Source organism: Antechinus flavipes, chromosome 3, assembly GCF_016432865.1.
Source record: "Antechinus flavipes isolate AdamAnt ecotype Samford, QLD, Australia chromosome 3, AdamAnt_v2, whole genome shotgun sequence".
NCBI classification, from domain to species: domain Eukaryota; kingdom Metazoa; phylum Chordata; class Mammalia; order Dasyuromorphia; family Dasyuridae; genus Antechinus; species Antechinus flavipes.
In genome coordinates, this window is record NC_067400.1 from 138727690 (window position 1) to 138752804 (window position 25115).

The window sequence follows — 25115 nt, forward strand, 5'->3', positions numbered from 1 at the left end:
ATTCTATCTCTTTTTCCTATCTTACTTTACCCTCATGTTGAAATGGTAAGCAATCAGCTATGGGTTATATTTGCATGATTATACAAGACTTTTCTATATGAATCATTTTGTAGAAAATTTGAGTAAAAGAAAAATTGAAAAGTTGAAAATAGCATACTTTCTTCTTTCTATGGAGGTAGTTATGCTTCATCTTTATTCTCTTTAAGATATCTTGGATCACTGAATTGCAGAGAATTCTTGTTCTCAGTTCTCAGTTCTTCATAGAACATATATATGGGATATATATAAGACAGTACTGCTGTTACTGGGTACAATGTTCTCCTGGTTCTAATCACTTGATTATTTATGAATTCCTTTAAAGTTTTCCAGCTTTTTTTCTGAAATCCTCCTGTTTTTCACATTCTTATATGGTAACTTCTTTAGACATTCTCCAGTAATGGACATCAATTTCCAATTATTAGCAACTGCACAAAAAAAGAAAAAAGAAAAAGAAAAGGATCTGCAGTGAATATATTTGTACAAATAAGTCCTTTTATATCTTTTGGATGTCTTTGGGATAGAAATCTATTTGTGGTAGTACTGAATCAAAGGATAGGCACAATTTTAAAGCTCTTTGAGCATATTTCCAAATTACTCTATGGAATAGTTGGATCAATTTACAACTCCATCAAAAGCACATTAGGACCCTGGTTTTCCCACATGCCCTCCAACATTCAACACTTAAAAAAAATATCATATTAGCCATTCTGATAGGTATAAAGTGGTATTTCAAGATTTTATAATTTGCATTTCTCTGATCAATAGTGCTTAAGGCCATTTTAATATGGCTATTGATGATAATAGATATTGTTTAGGCCTGAAAACTGTTTGATCATATCCTTTAGCCATTTATCAATTGGAGAATGACTTGTATTTTTATCAATTTGACTTAGTTCTCTCTATATATGAGAAATGAGGCCCAATTGGAGATTTTTGTAGCAAAATTTCTACCCAGTTTTGTTTTTTCCTTATAATTTTGGTTTCATGTTTTTGTTTATACAAAAAAGTTACATAATAAATTAATTTAACAATTAATATATTAATTTTTATAATAAAGTTATCTATTTTGCATTTTGTAATATTCTCGATGGTTTCTTTGGTCCTAAATTCTTCCCTAATCCATAAATCTGACAGATAATCCATTCCATACTTGCTTAACTTTTGTATATTAACATCTTTTATACATAAATCATTGACCTTTTTTTTTTTTATTATTTCAATTATATTTTATCTTTCTAATTACAGGTAAAGATAGATTTCAAAATTCATTTCCACAAGATTTTGAATTACAAATTATTTTTCTCCTTTGCTTCCACTTTCCACTCTCTAATCCAGCAAACAATATGATAGACTGATTCCCATCTTGGCAGATGCTATAACTGACCCTTCAGCCTTCTAGTGAAAAGAGAAAGAGAGGCTTCACCATTGGATATCTAGAACTAATATGCTGACCTCCTATTCTGAAAGACTATATAAGGAAAAGAAAAGTACCTGATTTATCAAACCCAGGAAAGACTTCATTTTCAGTCCCTGAAGTCTTCCTTTGTTTATAAGAAACAGGCTAGTGGGATTGTTGATAAACTAGCAAAGAATTCTTTTTCTTTAGTTTCAGCATTTCAAGAATTTTACCCACTAAGATACAGATGGTTTATCCACATCAAATGGGTGATAAATGTAATTAAGACTTTTTTTTTTTTTTTTGACACTATGACTAATTGGGACTTATGCCAGAGATGCAGTGTTGGTTCAATATAAAGAAAAGTATCAATGCAATTATGCACAGTAAGAAAGTCAATAGAAATCATACAATTATTTCAAGTGCTGCTGAAAAAAGCTTTTGACACACAGCAAAATTATTCTTTCAGGGGCAGAGCCAAGATGGTGGAGGTGATGCACATTTCTCTCTGACTTGTTTTATAATCCTCACAATAATTATGAAATCCAGCCTCTGAATTAGCTCTGGATAGACAGAACACACAAATATTGGGAGTGCAACAAATTATCAGCAGAAAATAATTTCAAAGATCACCAAAAATATCCATTTCAATTGGAAATGGGAGGGAAGCAGCCAGGGCAACCAGTACAAATATCAGCGCAGATAGCTCAGTGTCCTGGGGCAGGTAGGAAACAGACCAGAAAAGATCTGTTTCAGTCAGAAATGGGAGAGAGGCAGCAAAGCACAAACAGCTGACTACAAATGTCAGAGCAGACAGAGCAGGGCTCCAGGATAGAATGGTCTCAGTGTGGTTGTGCAACTTCCACGGGCCAGAGAGTTTGTGGGAGGAAGCAGGCAGAGAAGGTCTGCTTCAATTGGAAGCAGAAGAGAGACAGTGAGGCCCAGGCAACTGACCACAAATGTCAGCATGGACAGCTCAGAGTCTGAGAGTCCATGTGATAGAGCCAGAATCAGGAGTGAATCAGCACTGACCCAGCATAACTACAGTTGCTTGGAAAACCTCTCCTGCCTAAAAGGCAGACCTAAATTTAACTTTAAAAAAAAAAAAGAGTAAAAAGTAACGAGGACTCTAACAATTGACAGCTTTTATGGTGAAAGAGAAGAACAGATTTCAAACCCTGAGGAGACTAAAAGTAGATTGTCTCCAGATGAAGCTCCAAGGGATGAAATAACATGGTCCCAATCACACAAGGCTATCCTAGAAGAAGTTAGAAAGGATCTTAAAAGAGAACTAGAGAAAAGATGGGGAAAGGAAATGAAAGCCTTGCAAGAGAGTCTGGAAAAGGCAACACAAAATACACATAGTGATATGGAAAAGGCATATAACTCATTAAAAGATAGATTTGATTAACTGGAAAAAGAAAACAACACCCAGAAAAACAGAATTTGTGAAACAGAAAAAGAAAATAACTTCTTAAAAGCAGAATTTGTGAAATGGGAAAAAAAATTCCATGGAACAAAACAACTCATTCAAAAATTCAATTGGACAAATTCAAAAAGAAGTTTAAAAAAAGTAAATGAATAAAATAACACACTAAAAATCAGAATTGAACAAATGGAAAAAATGACTCAATAAGGCAACAAGAATCAGTAGAGCAAAACCAAAAAAAAAAAAAAAAGAAAAAAAAAAGAAAGAAAGAAAAACAAAGAAATAAAAGAAAAAGAAAGAAAAAAATAGAAAAAAATGTAAAATACATAAGAGGGAAAACAACCAATTTGGAAAATAGATCTAATAGAGACAATCTAAATATTATTTGACCTCCTGAAATACATGATGAAAAAAAGACCCTAGACACTATCTTTTAGGAAAATATCAAAGAGAACTGCCCTGATGTCATAGAAACAGAAGGTAAAATAGACATTGAAAGAATTCATAGATCATCTACTGAAAGAGATCGCAAAATTAAATATTGTAACTAAATTCTAGAAATGTCAGACCAAGGAAAAAATACTACAAGCAGCCAGAAATAAACAATTCAAATGCTGAGGGGCCACATTAGGATCACTCACGATCTAGCAGCTTCCAATTAAAGGATCAAAGGGCCTGGAATCTGATATTCCAAAAAGCAAAGGAACTTAGTATGCAGCCACGAATAAACTACCTTGCTAGACTGATCATTTTCTTCCAGGGAAAAAGATGGACATTCAATGAAATAGGTGAATTCCATATATTTCTGATGAAGAAACCAGAACTAAACAAAAAGTTTGACCTCCAAATATAGGACTCAAGAGAAGTATAAAAAGGTAAAAAGAACTCTTGAGAACTGTATTTCTGTTATGAAAATATGTAACTCCATAAAGAGTACATTGATAATGTGGTTTGCTGTTATAACATAAAAAAGAATCTAGAGGTAGAAAGGAAATTGTACCAGAAAAAGGGAAATGTGAAGGTAAAAAGTGGGAAACTACATCTCATGAAGAGACAAAGGAAATCTATTATATTTTAGTGAAAGAACAGAAGAAAATGATAATAGTGTGAATCTTACTCTCATCAGAATTGGCTCAAAGAGAAATTATTAGACATATTAGGTTTACAGAGAAACTTTTCCCACCTCATTGAAAAGTGGGAGGGGAAAAGTGAAAAGGAAAGGGATAGGATAAATAGAAGGGATTAAAGACATTGGAAGGGAAAGGTTTAAGAACAAAAGGAGGGACTCTAAGGGGGAGAGGAAGATCCTATACTGGGAAGGCTATATGAGGCAAGTGGTGCTTATAAATTTAATTTTGGGGAGGGGGGTAAGGAAAAAAGGAAAGAGAAAAGCATAATCTGGGGTTAACAAGATGGCAGGAAATACAGAATATGGTCATCTTAACCATAAATGTGAAGAGGGTTATCTCCCCCATAAAGCAGAGGCAAATAGCAGATTGGATTAAAAGCCAGAATCCTATAATATGTTGTGAAGCAGAGCAACACACACAGAGTAAAGGTAAAAGGTTGGAGCAGAATCTACTATGCTTCAGGTGAATTCAAAAAAAGCAGGGGTAGCCATCCTGATCTCAGATCACGCAAGAGCAAAAATTTAATTAAAGAAATAAGGAAGGGCACTATATCTTGCTAAAGGGCAGCATAGATAATAAAGCAATGTCAATACTAAACATATATGCACCAAGTGGAATAGTATCTAAATTCCTAAAGGAGAAGTTAAGAGAGCTGCAAGAAGAAATAGACAGCAAAGCTATAATAGTGGGAGATCTCAATCTTATACTCTTAGAACTAGATAAATCAAACCATACAATAAATAAAAAAGAAGTTAAAGAGGTAAATAGAACACTAGAAATGTTAGGTATGATAGATCTTTGGAGAAAACTAAATTAAGACAGAAAGGAGTACACTTTCTTCTCTATAATACATGAAACATATACAAAAATGAGCATATATTAGGACATAAGACCTCAAATTCAAATGCAGAGAGACAAAAATAGTAAATGCAACCTTTTCAGATCACAATGCAATAAAAATTATATTCAATAAAAATCAAGGGGAAAATTGACTAAAAAGTAACTGGAAACTAAATAATCTCATCATAAAGAATGAATGGGTGAAACAGCAAATCATAGATGCAATTAATCATTTCACCCAAGAGAAGGACAATGATGAGACAACATATCAAAATGAGTAGGATGCAGCCAAAACTGTAATAAGGGGAAATTTTATATCTCTAGAGGCTTACTTGCATAAAATAGAGAAAGAGAAAATCAGTGAATTAGGCTTTCAACTAAAAAAGCTAGAAAAGCAAATTTAAAAAACCCAAATCAAAAATTAAACTTGCAATTCTAAAAATTAAAAGGACAAATTAATAAAATTGAAAATTAAAAAAAAAAACTATTGAATTCATAAACAAAATTAAAATTGTTTCTATGAAAAGAACTAACAGAGTAGATAAACCCTTGGGAAATTTGATTAGAAAAAGGAAAGAGGAAAATCAAATTGTTAGTCTTAAAAATGAAAAGGGAGAACTTTCTGCTAATGAAGAGGAAATTAGAATAATAATTAGGAGTTACTTCGCCTAACTTTATGTCAATAAATTTGAGAAATGAAATGGATGAATACCTTCAAAATCATAGGTTGCCCAGATTAACAAAAGAAGTAAATCAGTTAAATAATTCCATTTTAGAAAAGGAAATGGAATAAGCTATTAATCAACGCCCTAAGACAAAATCCCCAGTATCAGATGGTTTTGCATGTGAATTCTACCCAACATTTAAAGAACAATTAACTGGAAGCTGACTTTGATTCCATGATTATCCTTATTGAAAGCATTTGACAACACGACTGAGAAAATCATGCTAAAAAGCATGGGGGCAAGCACACAGCCTTGTTTCATTCCATTGAAGACTAAGAAAACTCAACAACATTGTTCATTGTCCAGAACTCAGGTAAGCATGCCATCATGAAATTGATATACTATATTGCTGAACTTCACTGGTCAACCAAATTTTGACATAATTTTCAGTATTATTGACAGTATTAAAGGTCAGATCTACAAATTTTGCTTTTTTGTGCTCCTGGAATTTCTCTTGTAGTTATCAGGCAGTAAAAGCAATATTGACTTTTCCTCAGCCCCTTCTGAAGCCACACTTAACAATACATTTTTTTCAGAGATGTTCACAATTGATAATGAGATTGACACACTTTGCCAGAGCTAGCTCAGTGTTTGGAGGGCTGTGAAGGAAAGTGTGGAAGAAGAGAGGTATTAGACTAAATATTAAAACTGAAGGTTTACAATATCCGTTGTGCTAACCTCATTGTTGTTTGCTTGTGAAACCTAAACAGTACATACCGACAATATGCCACAAACTGAATCACTTTCATTTGAATTGTATTAGAAAGATTCTGAAGATCACTTGTCAGGATAAGATACCAGATATTGAGGTCCTTTCTAAAGCCAACTACCAAGCATCACAACTCTGCTTCAGAGAACACAACTCCAATGGATTGGCCACATTCTTCAAATGCCAAATGTATGTTTGCCAAAAGGATTATTTTATGGAGAATTCACACAGAGCAAGAGCTCACAAGAACGTCAGAATGAAAACAAACAAACAAACAAACAAAACAATACAAGAACTCTATTAAGGTCTCTCTTAAGAGCTTTAAAATTGATTGTATGACATGGGAGACACTGATACAGGATTGCACAGCATGATCAGCTCTCATCAAAGCAGGTGTTGTGCTCTATTAGCAAAGCAGAATTAAATTAGCTCAGAAGAAATAAAGAATGCACAAATCTAGAGAGTATACAACAAATATTCATAGGGATTATTTGTGTCCAAACCTCTGGAAAAAACGTTGTGATCTTGTATTGGTCTGATCACACATAGCTGAACACACTGTAACTCAACTCTTAACATAGTGATGTCATTTTGATCCTCTTCAAGAATGAAGGACAACAACCAATGGAAAATACAATTATGCTTATACTAAAACATTTAGCTTAAGGAAGTTTTGTCATTATTGAAAATCAGTGGTCCTACTCAAGACATGATCTCTAATAAGAGGAAGCATGAGGTAAGTGCATTTGTTTTTGGAATTACTATGATGTCAGGATACTATTGAGCTTCATTCTGTTTTCTACAATGCTAGATATGGTATCATATTTTCATGGTTCTCTGAATAAAGTAGCAGCAATGATGAAATCATAGCAAAGTCTGTGGGAAGCCTGAATTGTTTCAAGGGAAAAGAGTTTCAAGGTTTTCTTTAACTATTAAATGCTCCCCTCCCCCATGGCTTTCTTTCATGGAAGAAAGCTATAGCTCAACTACTTTATCACCAGCTGAAAAAATACATCTTATCATGTTGCGTTTACCAGCATGAGGATGCCTTTTCAATATTGTCATTATTGATTTCTGACCTTGTGTAAGTATATTACAATGAATATAAAGAATTATTTCTTAACACTGATACATCTGCTTCAAAGTATCTGAACGATGATTAAATGCAAAATACCAAATCCAGAGAATTTTTTTTTAACTCAAAAGAAACAGTATCTTAAAAAAAGTCATATGCATCAACTGAAAAAGAAAGCCTTTTATTATGCCAAGGTTGTTAAAAAGAATCTTTTTTTCTAGCCAAAAGATCTGAAACATCAGGTATTATTATTATTATTTTACCACATTTAAAGACCAAGAAGTTTTTAATTCTCTCTATTCTTGAAATAACAATATCTAAAATGCATCTCTCAATTAACTATCACCAGAAATAGTAGATTATGTTCTTTCACCTCCACCTGAAATTTTATTTTAGGTCACTAATATATTTCTCTAAATCAAATTGCAATATTAGTTGCATAAAATATAGAAGTGGTTTAAATATTAAACTGAATTTGGAAAGGGTGCTCAACATAAAGTATGAACATATTCTATTGAATCTACAAATTTAAACAAAAACTTCAAGGAATCTGGTTTCTTTGCCATTTTGTAGTGACTCATAGGAAATATGAGGAGTGACATACTTGTAACTATTATTACAACTTGTAAATATTGGTTTATCTGAATTTTTTTTTTTTTGGTATTTATAAGACATTGGAAGAGCATGAATTGAAAATTCTTAAACTATTAATTAGGTACAATGATAAAATTGTCAGTTGACAAATGCCAATGTTTCCAAATGCCTATCAAATGCATTGGTCAGTTAGGATCAAATCAGTAAATAGGTGCTTGCTCTGAGACAGTGGAAGCAAGAAACACATCACATTTCTTTCTTTTTTTTTTTTTTAGTAGCTTTTTATTGACAAAATATATGCAGGGTAATTTTTCAACATTTGACCCTTGCAAAAACTACTGTTTTAAATTTTCCCCTCCTTCCTTCCACCTCCTTTCCTAGATGGCAGGTATTTCCATACATGTTAAATATGTTAAAGTATGTGTTAAATACAATATAGATATACATATTTATACAGTTGTCTTGCTACACAAGAAAACCAGATTTAGAAAGAAAGTAAAAATAACCTGGGAAGAAAAACAAAAATGCAAGCAAATAATAACAGAAAGAGTGTCAATGCTATGTTGTTGTTCACACTCACTTCCCAGTGTTCTTTCACTAAGTGTAGCTGGTTCTGTTCATTACTGATCAATCAAACAATAATATTCCATAACATTCATGTACCACAATTTACCTAGCCATTCTCTAATTGATAGGCATCCATAAACATCACATTTCTAAAGAATTATTGGAAGCCAGAGATTTTTATGTGTAATGATGACAATTATTAGAGATTTGTAAGGAATTATGGCATTATCACATAATTTCTAAAAGACTTCACACATAGATATATTACTGAGAAGAGTAGGCAGAAAGGGCAATCTGGATTTAAATCCATGAAACAGGATTGCCAAGATAACAAATATAATACAAACATTAAAAGTGAGTTAGCTGCCTAAGAAATGCATCCATGCTGATATTAATGATGTAGAATTCCTGAGGGTAATATTGATCCAGGACTACCATGGCCATCAAAAGTCTATATACTTGGTGGTAGGGGTCATAATGACATCACATTACCATATCCAATTCAGAATGGTACAACTCTTCTCTTAATGTGAATTGTCATTCAAAAGTTTATCAATTTCTACTTCAGTTATAGAAGAAGGAAAAATTCAATTCTTAATGATGACTTCTCATAAAGAAGAGACTTCACTAGATATGAGTCTTATCCATAGTGAGGGAAATAGGGTTCACCTAAGGGACTCCATCAATTGCTTTGCTAAGTACATTGTGTGAGTACATGATGTGCTTTGTGGTTATTGTTTCTGCTTTGCGTTAAATAAACCTGTTGCATTTTGAATTTAAACAAACATATATTAAGTAGTTACTGTATTATTACCATTGTATTGAGAATATAAAGAAAAGCATTCCTTGACTTCAAGGACCCTACATTTCCCTGGGAGAGAAATATCATGCACACATAATCTTCCCTTTCTCTTGTCTGTCTGTCTATCTGTCTGTCTCTATCTGTCTGTCTCTATCTCTGACTCTCAACACACATACATGTGAATGTATACATATGAATATGTATTTATATGTACATAAACATGATTGTAAGCATATTTTATATATAGTCTCAAATGAAGGTGATCTAGTTGTAGCTGATTTAAAACTATATTGTAAAACAGAAATTACCAAAACCATTTGATATTGGCTAAGAAAAAGTCTACAGTGGTATAGGTTAGTTCACAGAATAAAATAGTCAATAATTATAGCAATCTAGATTTTGATAAATCCAAAGACCCCAACCTTTGGGATAAGAATTCACTATTTGACAAAAACTGCTGGGGGAATTGGAAATTAGTATGGCAGAAACTAGGCATTGACCCAAACTTAAAACCTTACATCAAGATCAAAATGGGTTCATGATTTATGCATAAAGAAGGAGAGTATAAATAAATTAGAAGAACATAGGATAGTTTACCTCTCAGATCTGTGGAGGAAGAAGGAACTTGTGACCAAACATGAACTAGAGATCATTATTGATCATAAAACAGAAAATTTTGATTACATCAAGTTAAAAAGCTTTTGTACAAACAAAATTAATGTAGTCAAGATTAGGAGGGAAGCAATAAATTGGGAAAATATTTTTATAGTAAATTTTCTGATAAAGGCATCATTTCCAAAATATTTAGAGAACTGATGCTAATTTATAAGAAATCAAGCCATTCTCCAATTGATAAGTGGTGATATAAACAGACAATTTCTGGGGGATGAAATTGAAACTATTTCTATTCACATGAAAAGATTTTCCAAATCATTATTGATCAGAGGAATGCAAATCAAGACAACTCGGAGATAACATTACACACCTGTCAGATTGGCGAAGATCATAGGAAAAAATAATGTCAAATATTGGAGGGGATGTGGGAAACCTGGGGCACTGATGCATTGTTGGTGGAGTTGTGAACGGATCCAACCACTCTGGAAAACAAGTGGAAACTGTACTCAGAAAGTTATCAAACTGTGCATACCTTTTGATCCAGCAGTGTTACTACTGGGCTTATATCCTAAAGAGATCTTAAAGGAGAGAAAGTAACCTGTATGTGCAAAACTGTTTGTGGCAGACCTTTTCATAGTGTCTAGAAACTAAAAATTGAATGGATGCCCATTAATTGGAGAATTTCTGAGTAAATTGTGTGTATATGAATGTTATGGAATATTATTGTTCTGTAAGAAATGACCAGTAGGATGAATACAGAGAGGCTTAGAAAGACCTCCATGAAATGATGCTAAGTGAAATGAGCAGAACTAAGAGATCATTATAAACTTCAACAACAATACTATGAGGATCAATTCTGATGGAAGTGGCTATCTTCAGCAATGAGAGAATCCAAATCACTTCCAATTGTTCAATGATGAACAGAACCAGTTACACCTAGTGAAAGAAAACTGGGAAACGAGTGTGGACCATAATAGAGTATTTGAACTCTTTCCATTGTTGTTTGCTTGCATTTTTGTTTTTCTCCCCAGGTTATTTTTACCTTCTTTCTAAATCCAATATTTTCTTGTACAACAAGATAATTGTATAACTATGTATACATATATTGTATTTAACATATACTTTAATATGTTTGACATGTATGGAACTCCTTGCCATCTAGGGGAGGAGGTGGATGGAAGGAGGGGAAAACTTGAAACAGAAGTTTTTGCAAGGGTCAATGTTGAAAAAATTACTCATGGATATGTTTTGTCAATAAAAAGCTATAATTAAAAAAAAGAAAAGAAATTAAAGAAAAAATAACAAATACATTTTTAAAAATATGAATAAATAGATGTTTAAAAAGTGGGCAAAAACTGAATAAATATATCCTTTCTGTAAACTTAACTCAATTTCTAATCCATTAATTAATTCAACAAATATTTTAAGTAGCAAGCAACTATAAAATTCTCTGCTACTTATATGCACAGTTAAACATATAGAAATAAAATTAGATTTCTTCATTATAATCTAATGAGAGAGTCCAAGACAGTTATTTCAAGGAATAGGAATAGTTCTTGTACTACCTGCAATGCAAAATATTAAGCCTTGACCTACTCACAGAAATGGGCAAAAGAAGGCTGGGATAGGATCTTTGTATCAGAAATGAATGAAAATCAGAGACCTATAGATAGCTTATGTGGCATAACGATGAGATCATCATTTGCTCATATATAATGGAAGAAACATTTCTTCTGGCCTAGAGCTATGGCAGACATTTTTTCCCACTAATCCCACTATGACCAGGAAGCTATCTGCTACAAAGAAAATTATATAATAGTTCCATTCTGCACTGAAGCTAAACTGTTGTCTGATTAGATTTCATGAATAAGAATTTATGTTCAAAGGACTTTCCCTCACTATACTATACATTATAAAATATTTGTGCATTTTAAAATAAATTTAGTTTTAACTACTATTAATTTTATTCAACTCAAAATGAAAATAATTAAAAGTAAAGATTTTATTTGAATAAAGCATGAGAATTTTATCTTTAATATAAAGAAAAAACAATCCAAAAATGCTATATATGAATAAAAATATGACTCAATCAATATATCAATCCATAAATCTATTATATGGAAGCTAAAGTCTGTGCTCGATTGGAAATTGAAAGACAAAAATGAAGCCTTCAGGCAGCTTACATAATGTGGAGGAAAAAAGAAGTACAGAAATAAATATAAATTAAGTATTTAGAAAATAGTCCAAAAATCACTGAGTAGAAGGGGAAAAGATGAAAAAAAAAAACCTAATATAGAAGGGTAAATTTGAGCTCTTTTGAAGGTAACAATTGTGAGACTCAAAATATACATATGTAAAACATGCTATGAATGTTAAAACACTATATAACTGTCAGGAAAAAAAAAAGAAGATAAAGTAAGGATGGAGTGCATACCTCCCTGTGAATGAATCTTCCAAGTTCCTTATCTCCTATGGAGATAGAATGTGATGTCTCACATTTTGAAAGAGTAAGTTTTTTTTTTTTTTCTGATTTGACAGGACTATTAAAAGTATGCTCAATTAAGATTTAGAGGGTTTTAGATGATAACTAGATTATTTATTTATTTATTTATTTATTTTACCAGAGAAGTAATAGCAACCCAATGGATTTTACCGAGCAAATGAATTCAGCCAGAGTTTGTTTTTGGAATATCACTTTGGCACTGATGTACAGGATGAATTTCAGACAGGAAAGATTGGAGATATGAACTTTGATATCCCTTATTGCTCTCTTCCATTAGAAAATGATTAATATAGAAATATTTTAAAACAGAGAGAAAGAAAGAAGAAAGGTTGATAGATAGATGGATAGATATATGGATGGAGGGAATGATGGATGGTGGATGGGTGGATACAAACATTCATATTTTATAAGTTTATATGGATAGAAAGATACATCTATATTTATCTTTAGATCTAATGAGGAACTAGTTATATGATTCATAAAATTATTGATTTAAAGTTAAGTTTTTTCTTATTTAGAAACTTGACTCAAGTCAGTTCTCTATTCACTAACCCATGACATAATGTATAAAATTATTTTTCACTGTTACTAGATTTGCTCCAATCTAAAGAATTAAATTACAATATAAAGGAAGGGGTAGGGAAAGATATAGGGATCTCCAGTTTATACTTTGGCTAGGAAATATTAGGGAGAAATGAGAACATATGAAATGAAGTAATTGCTTTTGAATGTATGTTTAAAAAGATTGGATGCCAGTCTTGAAAAAATCTATCTCCAGGGGAAAAGAAAACAAAATAGAAATTCACTGATCAGGAAATGGCTAAGTAGATTACGGAACATGAATGTTCAGTGGTGAGTTGGTGTGGTAATTGGGATATTCAAATATTCCTATTTTCCTTTCATCATTTTTCCACTGACTTGATTTTGGGAGATAATATCAAAAGATTTATAAGTCTATTAATCTGGTCTTTCACAAACATAAATGCAGACTAAAATTGTTAAAATAACTAGAAAAAACTTAACTCACAATTCTGTCATTTCTGCTAAAAATACTCAGTGATAGTTCTATCTGTATTTCTTCTCTAGAGAGATTTTCTTAATTATCTTCCTTAAATTTCACTTCCACCAAGCTTATTCAAACTAGCAAAGACTTATAGCAAATGCTATTTCAAAAAATAAAATTAATATAGGAAACAAATAAAAGTAAATGAGTGTATCCTATGAAGAGAGGGAAAAGTTTCAGGCTTCCATGAGAGAATACAAGGAGAGATATAACTTGAGTTCTATACAAGGGGAGGGAGATGTGTGTGTGTGTGTGTGTGTGTGTGTGTGTGTGTACGTGTGTGTGTACATATATATACATTTCCCATTAATAATCATCCCAAGTACAATTGTTTTAGTGATTTAGAGATCTACCTCTGCTTGTGTTTCTAGTCCATGTGATTTCTTATTGCTTTCTTTTGTTTTTCAAGTTCCACGCATTCTCTAACTGGCCATTCTAAAGATAGGTTCCTCTTTAAATTAGTCTTTTAGATTTAATGATGATCTCTTTAATGATCTCTTGAAGTAATGTATACTATATCTACTGATCATTTCCTTTCTGATTTACTTAACATTCTCATTTGTACTTCATCAAAATATCATCTGGCATGGCCAAATTTTCAGTCAGTTTAACAACTTGCCCTTTATTGTTATTTAAGCTAGGAAAGATCAATTTCCTTACACATATAATAAAAAAAATTATTGTATTTCAAGAGATTAGTAATATGAGAAATACAAGGTGACAGGAAGATTTATGTGAACTGATGCAAAACAAAGTAATTAGAACCAAGAAATCATTATTCACAATAGATACAATATAAATAGAAGTAACAATATATGCATAATGTAAACATAAATTGGATACTGCAAAATGGGTTATTTTTCTACATTCAATGAGACATTTCCTTTTAATATGTGTAAACTTTAAAAAGTCTTACCAACAGTTTTGTTGTTCCTGTGTCTCCCTATCATTTGTTTCACTCCATCATAATTACTGTATATATTTTCATCATCAGGGTCTGGATTATAATCAAGCTTAACCATAAAGAAGACTATTAAGGAAATATACTTTCTTCTTTTCTTTGTAAAAATATGGAAGAGTAGACTGTCATGGGGAAAAACAGCCATACTAGATGTTGGTGAACAAATTTTAAAATCTTTCTTTTTATATCTGTTACAAAAAAATAATTCTCTGTTGGAAAAGAAGGAAATAATAGATGAGAAAAATAAAAGTTATGTCAAAGCAAAATACAATTAAAATAATAAAAACAGCTAACATTTATATAGCAATTGCTATGCCAGGTACCATGCTAGGTGCTTTACAATTGTTATCTCATTTAATCCTCACAACAATCCTGTGAGGTAAATACAAATATTATCCCCATTTTACAATGAGAAAGCTGTGACAAACAGAGTTGAAGTTATTTGTTCATGGCCAGACAGGTAGTAAATGTCTGAAACTGGATATGGTCAGTCAGATCTTCCTGACTCCAGGTACCTCACTTTATCCAATATTCCATTTAGCATTTTAGAAATATCTCCTATGTGTCAGATACCATGCTAAGCTTGGGATACAAAGAAAGATAAAAGAATTCTTTGATGTCCAGGGACTCACAATCTAATGAATTATGCAATTATTGAAAATTAATTAAAATAGAGTTACCAAATGATCTACTGAGAGTCAGGAGTAGCCATTCCAGCAGTCTGAAAACAGTGACCTGACATGTTTTTGTTTTTTACTAAGATCGCATTCACTACAGCCAATGTTCAGGTTTTCCATGCATCATTTTTATTTGAAGTCATATTTAGTACCTCAATCCACATTGCCAAAATTATTTTTTTGTCTTTAAAAGTCAGATTCTAAAGATAAAAATATAGACAATAATTATAATGGAGAAAAATATAATGGCACATAAACAAAAAATAACATTATAAAAATTCACATATATGAATGAAGAAGTTATATCTTGCTTAAGTACAGAGGGACAAGTCAATTTTCAGCAATTAGAGAGCATGTCCTGTCAGTATGATAGTCTTTATCCTGAGGCTAATATTTCTTTAATTAATATTTTATAAAGGTAGTGGTAAAGTAGATGTACATGTTTTCTTATAGGCAGGCAGAGTGGAAAATCAACCAGTTCTGGAAAGATGACCTGAATTCAAATAGTACTACTGTGTTCTATTAATGTTATATGATTTTTAAGAGAAGTTTGAATCCGCTTTTATAAATGACGCTCTCAGGCTCAATTAAAGTAAAGGTAAAATTTAATTATACAATGCACGGGATAGAATGCTTGCAATAACAACACATACAGCAAATAATACACAAGAGGCAAAGAATAATAAGGATTATGATTAGAATAGCAGAGAAAGAGAGAGAATACATTACTCAGTACGATCGAGGGAGCTTCAACTCTAATTGGACGGCTGGGAAGGCCCCGATATTTCAGCCTGTGAGTCTCCATCGGGAAAGTCCTAGGCAGATCGTCATCTCCATAGGTGAGGCTTCAAAGTGGAGAAAGCTTTGCCCACTCTTTATAGGGGTCCAAACAAAGAAGGCTTTGGGCCAAATGAAGACCTCATCTAAGACAAGGACACATCAACTAGGGCTCCAGGTGGTTATAATCAAATGTTGCATTGATAAGGGGGCCAGTCCTTATCAACAGCAACAGTTCCAAGGAGTGGCGAGTTCCTGGAATCATATAATTGGAGCTAAAACACCGGTGGTACATGCCTGTTTAATAATTAAAAAGGAAAGAGTTGAAATATATGTTCTTATATTTCAGGTTTTCATAGGAGAAGGAGTTAAAATATATGCTCTTGCGGTGAGAGAGTAGTCAAGTCCTCACAGGGGGAGTCACATCCTTCCTCAATTGGGTTCTCATGGTTTACATGGGAATTAGGTTCATATGGGGAAAGTCACGTCCTTACAATGATTTGAAATGAACTTACTACTAATAAGGAGATTTATTCATACTGATATTAATAACCTCTGTGATCCTGGACAAGTGAAACTGCCTTCCTAGACCTCTATTTTGTCATCTATCAAATATTATGATATCTATCAAATAATATGATTTAATGAAAGGATCATCCTTATTCTTTCTATATGAGGATAACAGTATTATGTGAAAAGTTTGCCACAGTTTAGTAATTCAGATGTTGATCAATGCAGATTGGCTGAGAATCTATAACTTTGTGCAATACTTATATGAAAGAAGATGAAACAACTTCCAATCTTCACCAAAACACCTGAACTAATTATGAACAAGAAATGCTCAATGCATAAGTCTGTACCTTTAAAAGAGAACTTATCAAAATTCATAGTTAAATTATGTAATATAATAACAATGATAGTAATGATTACATAGTACTTAAAATGTTCCAGGAAGCATACTAAGCTTTTTACAATTTTTTTTTCCTCCCAACAAGACTAGGAGTAAATACTATCATTATCCTCATTTTATAGTTGAGGAAACTGAGGCAAGTTGATATCTCTAATATGGTAGGTTCCATTTTGAAGTCTCTGTTCTAGTAGGCTTACATGGTGATAAGCATAAAAGATTGAGGAATAATGAAAGTAATTGAAGATATATAAACCTGTATCCAAAACATGACATATAATTTCATGGATTGTATTCTCCTCATTCATAAGGAGAGATTAGAATGGTTCAGATGATGTGTGCCTTGACAACTTTTAAATTAGAATCGATTAAGATTCATTGGAAATAGCTTAAAAATTTAAGACCTGTTTTGCACTTTCTTGCATGTAGGAGCATCCTAATTAACTACTCTACTGTGTCCCACTGACCTCTATTAACATAAACAGTGAGTTTTTTGACAAGCTTTTGCTATTTCTTCGTGTTCGCTTTAACCTGAAAAAATAAACTTCATATTTCTAGTACATTGTGATAAATTGGTCTCACAAGTTGTTCCCTCTTAGCAGGTCTGTGAAGACTAAGAATGAATGAAATTAAATCTTGAAAATACTGCATATGAAAACCAATGTATATCTTTAAAAAGCTAGTCTGCCTTCTTTTCTTAATTACAAATATTTTTCCAATTACATATGAAAATAATTTTTAGCATTTCTTTTAAAAAATTGAGTTCCAAATTTTGTTCCTCTGTCCTTCACTGAGAAGACAGATAGACAGAAGTTAAAAATGTGCAGTCATGCAAAACATGTTTCCATAGTAACCATATTTGTGAAAGAACTCTAAAAAAGAAAAAAAAGACAAAAAAGTAGGAAAAGTATCTTTCAATTTGCATTCAGAATCCTTCAATTCTTTCTCTGAAGAGGAAGAGAATTTTCATCATTACTTCTCCAGAATACACTGCTAAAAATAGCCAATTAATTCATAGTTGATATACATACAATACTGCTGTTATATACACTGTTTACCTAGTTCTGTCACTTCCTCTTGTGTGAGTTCATAAAAGTCTTTGCAGGTTTGTCTTTCTTGTGATTATCTCTCTTTCTCATTTATCCTTCTTTTGAATAACTAACCATGTAAGGAGCTTTCTGTACATAATTGTTTTCATGTTGACTCCCCCTTTAGACTGTGAGCTCATTGAAAACAGGAGCTGTCTTTTGTTTTGTTTTGTTTTGCTTTGTTTTTTCCCCAGAATTTAGAATAGTGATTGGTGCATAGTAAGCACTTATTTTTTTTTTAATTAACTGAGAATAATGATTATGAATTCAACTCATCATTTCTTATAACACAATATTATTCCATCACAACTTGTTCAGTTATTTTCCAATTGAAGGACATCTCCTCAGATTCTAAATTTTGTCACCCTAATATTTTTCTTTTCAATATTTTTATACATATATGGTTTTCACCCTTTTAAAAAAAATCTCTTTGGGATACAGATATAGAATGGTATTGCTAGGTCGAAGGGTAAGAGGAATTTAATAGCCCTTTGAACATAGTACTAAATTGCTCTCTAGAATCATTGTTTTAGTTTACAACTGCAACAAAATTACATTAGTGTCCCAATTTTTCCCATTCCCTTCAACATTTCTTATTTCCCTTTTCTATCCTATAGATGTGAAGTAGTATCTCAAAGTTATTTTAATGTGCATTTCTCTAATAAATAGTGATTTAGAGCACATTTATATAACAATATCTTTGATTTTGCCAAATGAAAATGACCTGTTCATATTTTTCTACTATCAATTGAAGAATGGCATGTTATAAACTTGACTCAATTCTCTCTATATTTGAGAAGTTAGCTCTTTATCAGAGAAACTCAATATATATTTTCACAGTTAATTTAACTGCATATTTCCTTCCATTCCTTATTTCCTTTTGTTATTCTCTCTCCTTTCATCTTGTCCTAACTCAAAAGTGTTTTGCTTCTGACCATCACTTTCCCAAATCTATTTTTCTTTCTATTACTTCCCATTCTCTCTGTCATCACCTTCATGTCCTATTTCTCTGTAGAATAAGACAAATTTCTGTACCAACTGTACTCTTATATTTTTTTTTTAGATATGATCCCATCATAGTCAAGTCACACCTCTCTCCCCATGTATACTCATTCTAATTGCCCTAATAATGTTAAAGATATTAGGAACTCATCTTCCCAAATAGCAAGGTAAATAGGTAAACAATTTAATTTCTTAATATTTCTGTTTTTCCTATTAACTTTTTAACTTCTCTTTTGTATTTGGAAGTTAAATTTTCTATTTAACTCTGATCTTTTCATCAGGAATGCTTAAAGATCCTCTGTTTCATTAAATATCGATTTTTCTTTTGAAGGATATATTCCATTCTCCTGTATAGGTAAGATATTTGGTGGTAACCCTACCTCTTTTTCTCACCAGAATATCATATTTCAAGCCCTCTGCTCTGTTAATATAAAAGCTATTAAATTCTGTTTAATCCTGACTGTGGCTTCAGCATATTTGAATTATTTATTTTTATCTGTTTGTGGTATTTTCTCTTTTACCTGAAAGCTTGGAAACTTCTAAGAGTTTTCATTTCTGGTCCACTTTGAGAAGATAATCAGTGTATTGTTTCAATGTCTATTTTATTTACTTCTTGTATAATATGAGGACAATTTTCCTTGATAATTTCTTGAAATATGATGTCTTTTTTTCTTTTTTTTGGATCACAATTTTTAGGTGGTTCAATAATTCTTAAATGATTTTGCATTGATTTTTTTTTCCAGATCAATTGCTTTTACAATGAGATTTTCCTTATTTTCTTCTATTTCCTTAATCCTTTTGATTTTGTTTTATTGTTTCTTGATGTCTTATGGAATCATTAGTTTCTACTTGCCCAAATATACATTTTTAAGGAATTTTTTTCTGTAATGAGCTTTTATATTTTATTTTTTTTATTTTAGGAGTTCTAATTTTAAAGAGTTATTTTCTACAGTGAATTTTCTATATCCTTTTTCCCAATTGTTCAATTCTGATTTTTAAAAAGATTTGCTCTTCAGTGAATTTTTGAGTCTCTTTTTTATTGGGTATAATCTGCTTTCTAAGGTGCTTTTTTCTTAATTTGGGGCCTTTTTTTACTCATCTGTAAACTCTTTTTTCATGTTTTTTAATCACTCTCAGTTATTTTCCTAATTTTTCCTCTATTTCACTTATTTGATTTTCAAAGTCCTTTTTGAACTCTTCCCAGAATACATGTTGCACTTTAGACTAATTCACATTTTTCTTTATGTCTTCGGATGTAACAATTTTGATTTTGTTATTGTCTTCTTAATCTGTGTTTTGATCCTCCCTGTCACCATGGTAATATATTATGATAATGGTCTTTGTTGTTGTTATTGTTGCTCATTTCCCCATCCTAGTCCTCGATTTCTGACTTTATGTTAAGGTTGGGCTATATTCCTTGTGTGCAAAGAGCATTGTCCCAAGTGTTAATTTTTTATCTTGCTCTTTTCAGAGTTATCTCTAGGGTGTCTATAAATTCTCAGGTAATATGAGCAGAGATGGGATTACTGCTCTACTGTTCTGTATTTTGTTCCATTAGGAATCACAGTCATTTTCTCATTGTCCTGCAACTGTGATAAGAGTCCCTGCTCCCTTGCAAGTGCATTCTTTTGTGTGCTAGTGCTCTTCCTCATCTAGGACCTTGATCAGAATATGGTAATACCATAGAATACTATATGACATACACACACACACACACACACATATATATATATATAAATCTTCTTATCTATATATAAAATTAAATGTGATTACTTGAGCTATATGGAATGATCTGAGAGCTTTTGATAAATTTGTGGTGAATTCTCCAATCAATATGATAAAATTATAAGACATGCATCTTTGTTGAAAGATTGTCTTTTGTGATAGGCATAAATCCACCTTAATTCTTCCTAACAATACAAAATATACTCTTTGTATGAAATTGCTATGATCATGATTGCCTCCAAAACGATTGGTAATTTAAAAACGAGTCATGGACTCATCAAAAAAAAAATTCTTTTTGGTCTATAAAAAGTGATTCATGTACTATTTTCCCCTTTTTATATTTTTGAAATTTTTTTTAGGGGTGGGGGGTTAGGTGGATAAGCAGCAAGGAACATTTGTCCCTGTTTCAAATCCTCTGCAAAGTGGTAAAGAAAAATGTTGAAGAGTAAGAGAGTTTCAAGAGAAGCTGCCCATTGTTACCCTGATAATACTGAAAAAGAAGTACCTGAACGTCAATTCTTGGCTACCTTTTTCTTCATTTGGGTTTCATTTTCTGGTCTAATCAGAATCTATAAAACATGAAAATAGACATCTCTTGCTTTGAAATTACTTCATGTGATAACTTTGAGTTAAATTTTCCAAGAAATTGAGACTTCCTAAATTTGAGTTAGGCATAGAAATGAAGATTAACTTGAAGGAGAAAATTTTCCCAAAAGCAATAAATTTAAAGAAAAAAGAAAAAGGATGTATCTGATTCTTGAAGTCTAAAACCAGGACATCTGTCTGATGATAAAACATGATTTTCTTACAACTTTTATAGATGATTCAATTTACCAAGGTAAAGTCTTTTTATTTTCAAGGGATTTTATAATTGGCTGAGTGATTCATATATCCCCAAATAATCATGGATTGCCATAAGTCTCATACATCTTTTTAATTAGTGAAAATAAATGTTGATCTATATTGGTATAGACTTGCTTTCTATCTGTCTGTCTGTCTCTCTCTCTCTCTCTCTCTCTCTCTCTCTATCTGTCTCTCTATAGGACCTAGACAGGAATGAAAGCCTTTTTATTTACATAAGGAGAAACATAGATTTAAATTATATTTAAACTTTATTTAGATTATCCTTTGAGTAAATAAGTGGAGGCATGAAACAAAAGAGGAAATGGATCCTTTTTAAGTCAACATAAAAATTAAATCTCAGTTCTGTCTAACAGCAGAGTCATTAGGGAAATGTAGGAGAGTGAGAAGAATTGCTTAGGTCATGGATGACCTATATTTTAATGATTTAATTCCCTACATATATTTTAGTAAGTTTTACTAAAACTTTGAAACTACAGGAGAAATCAGTTTTGAAGGATGAAGGATGTATACAAATATAGATAGAAGGGTCTATAAAAATATAGATAGAAGTATCTATAGAAATAGATATAGACTTTAAAAAAACAAAAGTGATGATGATGATGATGACAATATACCAAATAAGAGAGAAACTTCCTTGTAATTAATATTTTCCTAAAGTAAAGGATCTCCTTTGGAAATAATGAATTCCATCTTCTGATAGGATTCAAATGGAAGCTGAATAATCACTTATTGGGAGAAAACAGTTCTGTTGTTATTGTTGTTTTCATTTAGGCATAATTTTGAGATATCTTTAAAATTCTACCCAAAAATGAGATTCTATAAAATAACTACATCTAGAGACAATTTTTTTTGCCAGAAATTCCTCAGAAAACCATGACCTTTTATATATGTGCTCACTTTATATTTCTAAGCATTATCATGCTGAAAAAAACCCTTATCAAAGAAACAGAAGGTGGATTTCTGATGAGTATTAAACATAATCAGCAAATAGACATAAATTTTCTAAATAAAATATAAAACTTGTAGGATATTTGGAAATATTCTTTCATCTGAATACGGATAACTTCAATCCAATTTGTTTATATTTGACAATCAGGTCAAATTTTCTGGGCCTCATTACATGCTGCATTAAAGTATAGTCAGTAGAAGAAAATAAATGAGAGCTAGGAAAACATGATTTCCTGAAAAGAAAGAAGTCATTGGCATTTAGTAAATAAAAGAGAAAGGGAAAACTGTGGTTGAGATATTACATTTCAAAGATTTGACAGAATTGTTGAGCTTTTACTGAGTAGGATCAATGCTGTGTTGTAAATACAGGCAAAGCTGTTATTAAAAGATTTTGAAAGTGATAAGGTTGAATAACAAAAGCTTAAAAATGGAGCTGTTTAATTACAAATGATTAATAGATTAAAATATCATTGTTGGAATCCTTACTAACTGCTAAGTAATTAGAGTTGATCTAATCTTACAAGATGTTTTGGGCAGAACCTGAAACAAGGTACTAAGTAGAACTACCCATAATCCCTCTCTCTGGAAGGAGCATAAATAGGCCAATGGGCCAGTCGGAGAGTTCTTCAGAGAGGAAGACGCTACAAGTCGAGATTTCATTGGAATGACATGAAGACTGGAGCTGGCTGGAGGCTGAAGAAAGCAGAGGCAGAGGCTGAAGGACCAGACCTTTGGATTTAAAGACATTCGGAGAGAGCTCTTGGAACCAAGCAGAGAGATAGGCCTCTAAGCTAACCGGGCTATATTGGAGATATTAAAAGATCTGAACTTTTATCACCTGGCTGCGTTTTGAGAAGAAAAAGCTCACCACATATCATGATATACAAGTTTTGGTTCCTTTAAAGACCTCCAATTATTGTTTATGAATATACATAAAACAAATCTTTCCCACCCCCAGTCTTTCCCCAGAGTTTTTATCCATGAAATTACACTGAGTCTAAAAATTGTTTTGGAGTAACAAATGAAAATTAGTAGGGATATTTATACCTTTATTAGAGTATCAATTAATTTATTAGAATGCAAAATAATAATAAGAATTTTGAGAAAAATAAAAACAATAAAGATATTAATGTTATTCAGATGTTAAGAAATCCTTAACATCTACATAGTTCCATCTTACTTGAATATTTCTTCAACTTTTAAAAATCTTCCATTTTTGACTCTTCTAGGTTTTATTTTAACTGGAATTGGAAAGTTATTAGGAAAACACAGATGTGGTTCTATGAGACTTTCTTTGGTCATCTGTGAATAATTATGCAATTTCAGAAGTAAGGTTTATCTACCTGACACTTTTCATGAGCTGTAAATTTGATTAAAAGAAAATAAAGTTTCTTTTATGTAGTCTTTCTCAATTTATTCAAATAATCCCATTTCACTAAGAAACCAATTTCAATGGATTTCCCCAAAGCCCACAAGTCTACTATATTCAAATGGCTTGAAATTAACTTTTTTTATTAAGAGGGTAAATAGGAAATTATTCCATTTCACTTCTACAAATGTATTTGACCTTTCCAGTTCTTAATTCTAATAAATGTTCTTTAAAAATCTTAAGATTCAATTCACTTTAAAACTGGATTAAAATATTCAATAACCATTTCTAGCCCACCAAAATCATTTTTTCAGTTAAAAGGCTAATACTTAAATGACTACCTACATATAAAAGTATGTTATTCTTCTAATTAAACATTCTTTAAACATGTCTTTTTTCATTTTAAAATAATTTGCTAATAACTAGTTAGAGCCCAGACAATTACATGTTTTTTGCATGTGAAAATCATTTTTCTCCCAGTGCTATGGTATCTTTTTGGAAAGCAATATGATCCCTGACTTGCAAAAATCAAATAAATAAATAGAAGAAGATTCTCCCAGTGTAAATTTCTTAGATATTTGACTTAGTCACTTTATTTAAAAAGAATTTTCCATTTTTTTGTCATAGGAAGTTTTTCTGAAAATAATATTCTTTCCTCAAATGGCTTTGTTTTTGTTTTATTTTTAATTAACTTTTACTTTCTATTTTAAAAATTATATGTAAAAATTAATTCTTTTTTTAAAAAAATTTGAGTTCAATTTCTCTGAATCCCTCCTTGTGAAGAAAGCAGCAATTTCATTTAAATTATAGATATGGCATCATGCAAAACATTTCCATATTAGTCATGTTGAAAAAGAAAACATACTTCTTAAAAAATAATACCAATTTGTAGAGGTATCCTTCAATTTGAATTCAGATTTCATCAATTATTTTTTTGGAAGTGAATAGCATTTTTTCTTATAAGTTTTCTTGGATTCAGAATTGTCTTGGATTAATATATTTCTGTTTTGATTAAAAATTCTTGTAGACATAATATTTCTCACTTAAAGAAAGACATTTCTATAAATATTTATTTGCTTTGTATCTACATGTTTGATTTTTTCAGAGGTATATGATGTTTATAAACTGTTGTTGTTGTTCAGCTGTTTCAGTTGTATCTGACTTTTTGTGATCCCATTTGGAGTTTTTTTGGCAAAGATACTAAAGTAGTTTTCCATTTTCTCCTTCAGCTAATGAGGAAATTGAGACAAACAAGATTAAGTTATTTGTTTAGGATGACACAGCTAGTAAATGTTTGACACCATATTTGA